The following is a 13,238-nucleotide window of genomic DNA, read 5'->3' as shown; positions in this document are numbered from 1 at the left end:
CCATTAACTGCCGCAAATCATCTCGGTCTCCCAACTTCGCCAGATGAATTGGCCGACAAAACTCCTACTTTAAGTAGCCAACAAGATGTGGCCATAATCAACGGCCCTACCCTTCCATAATCCGCGATCGTCCAAGCCACGACCTCCCATATGGCTCCCAAACGATCGTCCAAAAGGGGTTGGTCGAGCCACTTACATGAATTTTAAGGCGGCCATTAACTACCACATATCATCTCGGCCGTCCAACTTCTCCAGCCAAATTGACCGTCCTAGATTAAATCTTAGGCGACCAATAAGATGTCACCATAGTCGCTATCCATCACCTCCTATAGAAACCGACCGGCCTGCCTTTAGCGCGCGTGAATAGCTTCTGACAGCTTCCTGAATATGGTCGGTCATGCTCCTTTTAAGACATTAAGCTACGCGACTGATTTAAGCGAGCTTTATACAACGATGCTTCACATGCATCAATTATTTTGAGTTGCTTGCTTAAAAGCGATTCTATACATGCATCGAAAACAATACGATATTTGATGAGTATCGGCTTCACAAATAACTTAGTTATTTAACCTTATAGCATGTTCTTGGCATCAAGTCTCATGACTTGGCTCGTCACACATGACTATCCGCCACCCAGGTTGAGCGCGATTGGTCAGAATAGCTAGGTCTTCAACACAAGACCCACTCAGCAACCTGCTGCATATTTTCCACGAAAATACTCGAGACATCAAACATGTCACAAACTGGGGGATGTTCATCAGGGCAGTGGTCTGGCGGTTTACAGCATGCGGCGTGAAACGCGCATATTACAAAAAAGTGTCAGGAAAGGGCGGACGGTTAATAACAGTAAGAGAGTAGTGGGTGTAAGGCTGACCAGTTTTCCCTCATGAGGGAAACGTGATGGTCACCACTTTTTATACAACCCCACTTCTCCACTACTTAATTGTCTCCACTTCTTACGAGATCAAGGTGTTCTCAATCATGACTTGTATAAATAGGTTTTCAACCTATTTCGAAAAAACAGTTAGTGTTATCAACACAAGTATCCAGAAAACACCAAGAACTGATACCTTACATTCTGCAAGCCAATTCCATATTCTGATACAAGTCATAAAAACAACCACACCTTCAATATTCAATATTTTTGACCTCAACACCTTCTTCGCTTCCCTCCCTAAGATCAACCCTTCTCTTTCACTTTATGACCGAAGGAAGTCTGGAACGATCATTTCTTGGTTTAGGCCAAAATTGTACAGATTAATCTCTCGAATCTAAAGTACTCCCGTGCAGTGCATTTTTTTAGGGTTTAGATTTGTTTCTCGGCGGCACACCCAAATTTACCATTTCCAGGAGAATCAGTTTTTACCCCAAAACAACCTTTTATATGGTGTCTGTGTTTGAAAATTAGAATTACGCCCGACAACCTGTCTGAGATGGATTGCAGTGGTGGTGGCAGTGGCGTGCGGAGTCAGTATTTGGCATTGGGGGAGCTATTTTTTTATTTTAAAGAAACATATAAACTTTGATGGACTAAACCTTAAATATAAGTAGATGGGCTTTATAGAATAAAGTTAAAGAGTTTTATATAGTTCTTAGAATTTTAAAGGGGGGTTAGAGCAAGGTTAGTCAATCATTCGATCTGCCACTGGGTGGTGGTGGAAAAAGAAAAATGGTATCATGCAGTTTTCTGGTAGTGATGAATGTTGGTGAATAATAATAGACTATGTTAATTAAGGACCATTTACAAAATGGTCATACTTTTTGTTAATTTTTTACAAAATGACCATACTTTTATAATAAGTTTACCAAATGATCATACTTTAGCTGAGATAACTGCTGGGAGAAAAAAAACGATGTCAACTATCTCCAAAATGCCCTCCCTCATAACTCAAGCTTTTAACAGCAGTTAACCCAACTCACCCAGCAATTCACTGACGTGGTAACTCAGCTGCTATAACCATTCCTTTATGTTTCAGACATCGCCAGTTCATCTAACTTCATTCACTAACAACAACACCATTAACCCATTCACATTGCTTCACCTTAAGATGTATTACAACTCCATCTCCATCACCAGATTCATAAGCCATTGTATATCACAACCACTAGTTAGGCCTTTACTGTAACAACAATATTAAATCCCATCCTCTTGACCAACCCATTGTTCATAAAGCACAACATAAGTCATACCTGCTACAATTCATCTCACACCATTTCATTCATCCCACTGCAGTTTCAGTTCTGCCACTGCAACTCATTCAACTAATAACCTATTTCATCATTCTGTTTCAGCTTGTACTCCAACAAAAACCCAGCTTCTACCTGCAACTGCACAAGCCATCAAAACCCATATACTGCAAATCATTTCATTGCTGCACCAACATCCATCAGGTACAACTCTTGCACTTTCATTACAATCCCTAATTCTTCATTAATCTTCCCCATCCATGTCAGCATTACCAGACTTCCCCATCCATCCATAAACTTGTAGCACAACTCCATTACATACAACCAAGCTCTCTTCTCTGCAGCTTCACCAACACAAAGCACAACATTAGTCACCATTAAGTTTCAGTTACTGTGCAATGCAGTTCAGCTCACATGCAAATTCTCCACTGTAATTCAGCACACACACAATCCCCAGCTCCATATTTTTCTACACAGCACCACCATCTGCAACTTCTCTAAACTCACATGCTTAACCATTCACCATTTCAGTCACAGTTTGACAACCATCAACACCAGTTCATTCTTCCCTGTAACTGTGAATTAGAGAAACCCATTGCCCTAAGCATTCATATATTGTTGCTCCCAAAACCATTCTGCAATCTCAATACCATCTCATAATTTCATCTCCACCTAAAACCATCACCAACAACAACTTCTTTCTGCTTCTTGCACCACCTGGATCTCAAACTCAACCATCACCTCTCTTAATCTTCAAAAGCATCATTTTCTCGATCTCCATCTCTGTTTTGCATCAGACCACCATTCACTCAATCAACACATCTTTTCTTTATCAGTTCATCTTCCTTGAATTCCTCTCCAACTCTCAATCAATCACCATAGCTACAAAACCCAATCTCTGATCTCTCTTCTCCCCATCTATTTCATCTCTCCACTCTTCTCTTACACCAGCCGCAACTCCTTTCTCATCTCTGAATCTCAGGTGAAACTCTCCTCAAGTATCCATAAATACGATCACCCATACAAATAAAATCCCCTATTTTTCCTAATTATGGTTTATGAAAAAAATCTCTAAAATTGTTAAATTAGGATTTCTGAAAATAAAATGAAATTCATAATATGGGTTTGTGATTACCAACCTAGTTGTGTATGTGAACATTGTGTTAATATCTTGTAAGAAAACCGCCGCATTCAACAACCAGATATTAGATTTTTCTCCAGAATCTTCACAAAAACACCAAATGAGGATTAACAAACCATACATACGAACTATATAATCTTTCCACGATCTGTTTTTGATTTCTCTCACTCGAAATCTCTCCTTCTTCAGTTATCGCCATTTTTGCAAAGCTCTGATAATGGAAATAGAAAGAGAAGCAGCAGAACAAAAATTGAAAATAACTGAAACCCTAAATTTTTATAGACCCGATTTAGTTTTGCCTAATCATGTCCCTCTAACCGATCTTCGAGATGTTCCAAAAAAACGATCTACGGCTACAAATCTTGTGTAGTTGGGTTAAGGACAGGCTGGTAAATTTACATACCCATTTAACTCTGATTTTATGGGACCCCCAACTTAACCCCAGTTTTAACGGAAGTGTGACTCTTTTGTTAATACTTTGTAACAATAGGACCATTTTGCAAACCGGGACCTCATTGTAGGACTGTTTTATACATTTCCCTTAATTATGTGACGTCACAAAATGTGTAACAGTATAAAGTATAAAATGTAGTTGATCAGTTTACTGTTAAAATAAACTTGGCTAAAATGCATGACAATTAAAAAAATATACCGGAACTAATTGTCATGTTATTTAATAATGGCAAAAAAATGACAAGAATTGAAATCAGTACATATAAAATTACTTATTATCGAGTCGTGCCGTTACGGCACGGGCCATATTCTAGTACTGATATAAAACAAGAGATATGCTTATTAATATCAAATGTGTTAAAATCACATTAATATATAATTACGAATTTTTCATCATTTCCGAAAATTACCATATTAATATGAAATATTATCATATTAATTCCGAATGTGTTAACAACACATTTCCGAAATTATCATAATAACACATTTTCGAATATTAACATATTAAAAGCATATTTCCAAATATCAAAAGATATTAAGAATATTCTTGTTATGGGATCTCACCTTGAGTATCAAGGACTATCTTTGAACAATTAATAAATAAGATTTATGCACATGTTCAAATTATTCATTATATCGACATCTTGTATTTTCCTATCTTAGCAAACCCTGATTCCAAAATCACACAAAATATAAAGAAATATGTGAATATTGGAAACTCGGTTTTGCTCATTGGAATCGGTTATACCATGACTCACCATTTAAGTTGTGACCGGTTATACCATGCTTCCCAAAATAGATTGTAATCGGTTACAACTTGCTTCCCAAAGTATCTTGTGACCGATTACAACTAACTTCCCAATGTAGCTTGAGACCAACTACACCTTGCTTCACAAAGTATCTTGTGACCGATTACAACATGCTATACATTATAGGCTATGACCGGTTATACCTCAATTCGAAACATAAGTTAAGATAGGTTCTACCTTGTCATTTTGTGTTGGTCATACAAAAGATATTCAATAAAGAACTTGACCAATATGATTTCCCTTTCGATTATGAAACAAGTTCATACATCTATTTCCTTAAACCAATGTAATAATACATAGTTTTCTAGGATGAAATCACATCTATATCTTACACATAATTAAGTAACTAAATACATAGATTGTGACGGCCCGGAAAATTTTTCACTTCCAATTGGCTGTGGAGTTCGGTCAACTGAAAAGTTCCAAACTCTCTAAGCTGTCATTTGGGATGCACGAGTTGAAAACAGTTTGTAAACTCGTAAAATATGAGTCATTAAACAATACATGAAAAATTATTCTTATTATCAAAAAAATTAACCAAAAAGTGTGGACGACAAGATATCAGCCACATGGTAAATCTTACAAGATAGCTGACATGAAACCATTTAAATATGATCCACATTTATCTGATTATAATACTCTTTTTACAAACAACAACATCAAGAAAAGAGAATAACACTTTTCACAAACCAACCCAGATACACATGAATATACATGAACACAAAGTGATGTACTCACTTTGACCCCCAAAGATCAATGCACTAAGCTTAAGCAAGATTACTACCTCAATCCACCTTCAAACTCCGTGGAAAAAAAAGGGGTGAGCCACAACCCAGTAGAGAGTTAATGATACGATAACGCGAATATAAAGAATGCCCAAATACGATAACAATAAGATATCAAATCGAATAAAGCATAAACAATGCGTTAAGTTATTGAGCACATCCAAATCAAAGTATCAAAGGTCTTACAAAGCCAATACACAATTGGAATCATCTAAAACCAGTGAGTTTACAATAATCTACTATGAGGGTCCGAATAACCAACTATCGAAGCTTATCAGAAAACCACCCTATCATCCCGGACGATCTTCCGCAGGTCACCATTAATATGTATTTCCCCTTATGGGCCCAACAAACTCATCAGTAAGGTTCGTAACCAAGAGGATGTTCAACGTAATTCACAAATAACAAGGGAAACATAGCGTAGAACAAGAGAATAATTTTTTTCGGAAACTTCAGTTTGGATATCCTGTTTTTAAAGAATTCTGTAGAATTCGTTACTCAATGAAAACGAGTGTTTCTTGGCTCATTTTAAAGGGTAAAAGATAAGCTTTCACATAAGTTCTATAGTTGTGCCAAAGTACTTCAACAAAACTGGACAGAGTCCACGTTTGTCAGAAATTGCAGTTTCAGCGGTCTATATTCGAAAATTCATTTAAAATCCATTACACAATGAAATTCAGTAATTCATTAAGAATCCTAGAAACCCCAATTAGACATAAAAATGATAACCATAAGTAATGAGGAGCATAGCTATGTTGAAAAACCCCAATAAAACAGGACAGCAACACCAAGTTCAAAAGTTTTCAGCTTGGATAGCATGTGTTCAAAAATTTGTGTAGGATTCATTACACAATGAAAATGGATTATTCTTATCTCATTTTAGATAAGAGAGTATAATATATAATATAAAAAATATTATAAAAAACAATAAATTCAGGAACAAGTCGAAATTACTCCAATAAAACATGACTGTAAAAACATTACAGAAAACCTTCAGAATTAGTAGTCTTCAATTAAAAATTCCCACTAGCTCCATCAATCATCCAAATCCATTGGTTATTATCTAGTTTTAAAGAATAAAAAACCCTCTTTTATACAAAAAATATAACTAAAAATAAGAGTCACATGAACTAGATGAGAATTCAGCCCAAAAACAGAACAAAAAACTATTTCAGAAATCCTTGAATTGCTTTTAAATTGAGGTTCAAGAGAAAGTAAAGATCAATTCAAATATATTGAGAGTACCCATGACTAATTTTTCGAAGTAATATAGTTTTAACATCAAACTAGAAGAAAACCCTCACTTGTTTCATGAATCCTAGAATCAAAATCAAGATGAACAAGCATGAATTTGTTTAAAATCACAAATCCATCATATAAAGTTTCAGAAGAGTATGGATAAGATTGATGAATATAAATCAGAGAATCAAATAAATAAAATTCAATTCAAATCAGTTTCAAAGAAGTGTTTTCCCCTACCTTTTGTAGAACAAAACCTTCCAAAGCTACCAAATCGAATCAAACACCATAAAATAAGCTTCAATTTCGAATTTTTGTGATAAAATTTTATTTTCTTTTATAGTGATAAGAAAGAGGATTCAAGAGTGAAGAAAGGGTTGGATTTTAATAGAAAAATTCACCCGTAAAAGCTTACAAAAGAAGCTAAAATGTCCAAAATGCCTTTATTTCGACTCAAACGCGACACATACCCTAGGAAAGTGTCACTTTGTCGCAAATTTGAGTATAAAAACTCTATTAACGTCCGAACACGCTATGGGTAGGCTCACACAAAGAGAAATATAGTTTCTCAGGCAAATTAACTGGCATTTCGCAACCGAAACACAATGAAGACCAGATTTCACGCTCCACATTGCGCTACTTCTAGCCTTCCAATCCAAATGGATTAGGATCGCATCCTAGTACTTTAAAAATAAAAGACGTGGGTATTACATAGATTAAGTTGATGTCATATTTACGAAGTTCAAAAGATAAGCGTTATACTTCGTAATTCAATATACTTCCTTGACACTTTAATATGACCAAGTCTAATATTAGAATTTTATATATAAATTTGCGTGTTATGTTTTTAATCTAAAAGACTTGAAAGAAACAACGTAGAAAAATAACCAGTCAAGTCTGTAGTTACTAACCTCAAACTGAAGGATAATGTCTTCGTTGTCTACAATCCATCTTCATATCTTCATGAGTAACTAGAGCACAATATTTATATCATTTCTAGCCTAACCTAACGAAGTTTACTCTAATTCACTTGTTAAGCGACTCGAGTTTTGGAACTAAATATGACAACCAAACTCGACATACCAGTGTTTGGTGGGTTCAACCGACCAGTACTCTAACAATCTCCCGCTTTGTCAATTTAGTGACAAAACTCTATTACATATGGAGATAAACGAATTACAAAAATAACTCATTCTACATACGTTTAATATATATTTCAAAATCATAATAACCTGCAGATATTCAAAAATAAATGCCGATGTTGAAGCATTCGAATAACAAAAACTTTACTCCCCTAAAGGAAATCTAGATAAATATTCATCCGAACATCTTTGTTATTCCCCTTTTGTAGTATGAAATACTACATAGCATGATGATATGTTTCTCCCCCTTAGTCTATGCTTTACTCTTTAATTAGAGATAGCAATTAAGCACATATATCATATCCTGGTGATTAAAAATCACTTGTTTACTGATAAGCACGTCAGTGCGACATAATTATACCCATAACTACATTAGTTCGGCTTCGTTATTTGGCTAATGGTATTGTTTTAGACTTTTTAAAGGAAATACAAACAATTCCGATTACCCGAAGAATTACGGTTTAAATAAGAGCTAAAGTGGCGTTTGCGGCGAAAAGCAACAAAATGACTCACGGCAGTGAAGAGTACAAAGCTTAATTAATCATGGGCTTCCTTCTTATTTGCTCGAGTTGGTCGCACCCCCTAAGCTACTAGGATACAGATAACATGGAATTAGGCGTAGGACCAAAAAAAATAATATTCTCATTGTCAGGCCCAATATTATTTTTAGCTTCCGTGAAACCCATAATTATTTCCGTGACACCCATAATTATATGAACGAAGGGGATCGAGCAACAAAAGGTTTTAACAAAATCATTTGACAAAACATATTAACCATGTGATTTTATACATCCGACAGATGACATTTCTGGTGACAGGGCACACAATAAAGTTTTAAGATGTGTATGGCTTAATCATATCGATAGAACATTATCTTTAGTTTCCTTCTCGTGCATCTTGAGTGAAAAGTTTTAAAAAAATTTCCAACTCTCTGCTATGTATTTAGGTGATAATCTATCCATTATTATCCAACATTTTCCCTTCCTAAATGCTTGTTGATGCCTCCTTCTCCTCTCAAGTATGTTCTTCTTGATTCATGGTAAAAGAATACTATAGGAAAACCCTAAAAGAAAAGGGCGAATGATGGGAAAGATTTAGAGATTATGACTCTTCCTCTTAAGCACATCAAGTGGATTCAGGGCGATTCACTAACATAAGAAAACTCTTATAAACATAGAAAATAATGAAAATCAATTGGTCGCACTAAAAATCAATAAATTAGATGCCCCCATATAAAACACCATACTAAATTGAGCAGTGAATATAAGTTAAGAAAAGAAATTGGGAAAAAAAGAAGAAAAAAAAGGGAAGATGTCTTCTCGTTCTGGATTAATTCTTCGTTCCTGCCATTACAGTACAGCTACAGGATAATATTAGTTTACATTTCTAATGTTTGTTCGTGGGCAAACAAATACCAAGCGTAATTTTCCTGCAATGTCATCAAAAAAGCTAGCCGTTAGATGCATAACATCTTACGGTCAGTATGTTTTGTCAAAGGCTTTTTTCAAAACGGTTTGTTGGTCGATCCCGACCCTTATATGAAATTTTGAACAATGACTGCGCTAATTTTTCAGGGGTATAATTGTCAACACAACTTGGACATAACATATCTAAAAAACTGCGCCATGGAATTTTACAAATTTTATATCGTTGGAAATATTTTAAAGAGAGCTAAGCTACACAACGAGTACAAACAACAATATCAATTTTTTGTTTTTCACGAAAAAATCGGAGGTGATGATCAATGTAGGGAAAAATTTCGAAAATTGACTACATATTTGTTATGCAGCCTCCAAAGAGATGCATAACACAATAAGCATACACCACAAAAGATGCATAATAAGTTATGCAACCATATTTTTGTTCATGCATCTATTATTTTGGTTATGCAGCCACTAAAACGCTGTATATGGCTGAATCCAACAGAAAAAGCAGACACATGATGAATTATGCAACCATTTTCTCGACTGCATAACAAGTTATGCATATATAACAGGTTATGTAGCCATTTTTTGGTTAATTTTAGTGCGTACAGATAAAATTGATGCATAATGCATTATGCAGCCATATTTTTGGATGCATAATAGGTTATGCATCCATTTTCACGACTGCGTAACATGTTATGCAGATATTATTGTAGGTGCATGACAAGTTATGCAATCTTTATTTTTGTTGGTTTCAATAATAACAAAAAAATTACTGTATAACGTGTTATGCAACCGTTTTCCGGACTGCATAACAAGTTATGCAACAACTTTTGTAGATGCATAACAGGTTATGCATCCATTTTCACGATTGCATAACATGTTATGCAGACATTTTCTCGACTGCATGATAGGTTATGTAGTTATAACAACATCATCATCTTCTTTCCTGTTTCAATAACTCCCATACAAACCAAACAGCATAAACACCTTTCCCATTTCTCAACAACCAAAGAAATGATAAGATTTAGGCTTTAGCAGATAAATACTTGTAATATGTATCATTGATTGATAACAACTTATAAAAACAAGATAATACTTACTATAACTTCATCCAGCAATTCAATCTCTCCACAGTTCCGATCAACTCAGTAAGTACCATTCACGTCCAATTCTCCATACAACCATCATTATCAACAACCACGTATTTATCCTAACTCCAGCCACAAACCATGAGTTTCATCTCTACTACCAACTCCAATTCATATTAATGCTCTATACACATCCACGTCAACCAATTTCCACCCACTGACTTAAGCCAAAATACCCGTCTTTACAGCCACAGCAACTGACCAGCCGAGACACTTCATCTTCGAATCCTTCCATTCATCACTTCGCAACCTATCAGTTCAACTGTTGTTACTATTGTAAAATCACCATTCAGTCAAGACCATTTCTAGGAAGAACCCACTGTAAATACGAGAGAGAAATCGCCACCGTCGCCTGTAATTACTCAACTAGACCACTTAGCTGCTGCAACAGTCAGTAATGCCCTCAATACTGCCACCAAAACCATCTCGTAATACTGCCATCTTTCTTGCACTCAACACGCATCCAACTGCCAACAGTTTAAAAAACTGATTCCACCTTCTTTCAGACAGTTTTGCGAGCAACTGAAGTGCAGTTTCTATGCTTTCCAAGGTTGTCTTCAGCTGGCTCCCATTTCCTCCTCTTTTGTACAAACCACTCGAGCAAACACCAGTAATTCCCGTCTCGATGAATGAAATCCATTACCACTATCACCATTACACTTTTTGTCCATCCAAATCCAGGTCACAACATCAACTCCTCTTCATCTTCTCTGAAGTATTGCAATGCCAAAAACAGACAACCATTTTCCATTCGACTACAACACCCAATTCAGGCCAAGCAATTTCTCCAATTTTGCTCGTTGATAATTGCTCAATCGAACAGCAAGAATTCATGGTAAAAATCAATTGAATCACCATCCATCCTCCTGCAAGTGCCATCTTCTATTTGTGTCTAAATCTGCTACAGCCACATCATTAACCAACACCAATAACCAAATCCACTCGAGACCAATTCCAGATCGTTAAACCAGCAACATCATTAACCAACACCAATAACATGCATAATGGAATCTGAATCAGATCGAACCCTAGAGAAAGAGAAAGAAACTTACAATCACACGACGTTATCGCCTCTCTGAGACTGAACGAAGAATTGAGAGTGTTTAAGCTTTTATCGATATGAAGAAAAAAAACGAAATACAGAATTTAGAAGATATGGGTTCCGTAGATATTTTATTCCCAAAATTGGGTACGCGCCTGAACTTTTCTGGGCGTGGATTTTTCAGTGGAAAAAAATCTAAAAAATGGGTGTGGTAGTAGTTTTCACTATGGACAAGGTAAACAAAGAATTATTTTTCTTTGAGCACGTGAAAGTCACCCCTAGGTGATGATAATAAGGACTACGTGGCAACTCCCTCAACACATTTGGTTTGTGGAATGGTTTTGTTAAAGAACTGGAGCTATCATTTTCGTCAAGCAGCAATGACAATAACAATGGTTCTGGTGGTATTCGTCTCATTTGAATGACGGTATCTGTTATTGAGAACTGGAGGTTGTATTAATAGCTGGCAGTGATGGATTATATTGAACTGTTTCCATCGGTAGTGGCCGGGACGGACAGAAGATTGGAGTTGCTATTTGATTGGTGAGAATGGAGCAGCTAGTTTTCGAATTTCAATTGCAGCAGCAGTGCGATTTGTAGTGATGATTGGATGGGTTTTGAGAAGAATTTGGAGGCTTGATTAGTGGATCGTTCAACCTGGTGTTATAGTCAGTTGAAGGAAATGTTGAATGGTAGGAGAAATTAAGATTGCTGTGTACAACTCGAGATGCATAATCAATGGGGACGTTGGTTACTGCACAGCTACAGAACTTGGGGGTTTGCTATGGACAAAATTTGGGTTACTGGTTCGAGTAAACTGGTGCTGGTTCTGATCAGCAAGTTGGTGTCTCGACTGTAATAGTACTGAGAATCTCATAGAGTTCTCACGTGTGTCTGAGTGTGTGAGAAATGATCCTTATTGGCTGAGTGAGAGCTGTTCACAGCCTGTCCTGTTCTAACATCTCTTGTCTTAGTTAAGACATGGATAAATGTAGGTCTGTGTAGTTTTCAGTCAGTAAGAAAGAAATCATCTTCTTGTTTTTCAATCAATACAATGTGTACTACTATGGTATCAAATAAAGCTTCCGCAATAGCCATTAATGGTGTTCAACCTATCAACCAATTTTCAGATCTATTTTCTTCAATACAATCACAACTTTAATCAATCATCTTACTTCAATTCAATTTTTCAATCTATTTTCATTACTTTCTTGTTTGTTCTTTCAATGGCAGCATATGAATCAAGAATCTCTCAAGTTCCTCTCAATCAAATTTCACAAATACTCAGTTACAAACTCAAGGATGACAATTTTCTTACCTGGAAATCACTTCTTCTACCACTTCTGCGACGTTACAGAGTCAACGGTTTTCTTGATGGATCTTTACCATGTCCACCTTATCTGCTCAATAATGGCGTCAAGGACCACATAAAGGAGGATTATATCCAGTGAATTTTGCCAAGTCTACTAAGAATAAAGCTTTCTTTAGCAACAAGAATTTAGCTTCAGTTTGGCATCAAAGGTTGGCTCATCCATCATTTCAAGTACTTCAAAAAGTGTGCAGAGATATGCAACTGACTAGTTTAGTCAAAACACCACTATTTTGTAATGATTGTCATCTAGGGAAAAGTCATAAATTGCCTTTTACTCTATCTTCACATAGGGCTCAATCTCCACTAGAACTAGTGCATATGGACTTATGGGGTCCTAGTCCTGTAATCTCTTCAAGTGGTTTCAGATATTATGTTAATCTCATAGATGACTATTCAAGATTCTGTTGGATATTTCCTTTGTCTGAAAAGTCTGAATTCAAAGATATTTTTCTACATTTCAAATCTATGACTGAAAAGTTACTGCATACTTCAA

The sequence above is a fragment of the Papaver somniferum genome, unplaced genomic scaffold, assembly GCF_003573695.1.
Source record: "Papaver somniferum cultivar HN1 unplaced genomic scaffold, ASM357369v1 unplaced-scaffold_133, whole genome shotgun sequence".
Classification (NCBI taxonomy): Eukaryota; Viridiplantae; Streptophyta; class Magnoliopsida; order Ranunculales; family Papaveraceae; genus Papaver; species Papaver somniferum.
Note: the sequence above shows the minus strand (reverse complement) of the source record.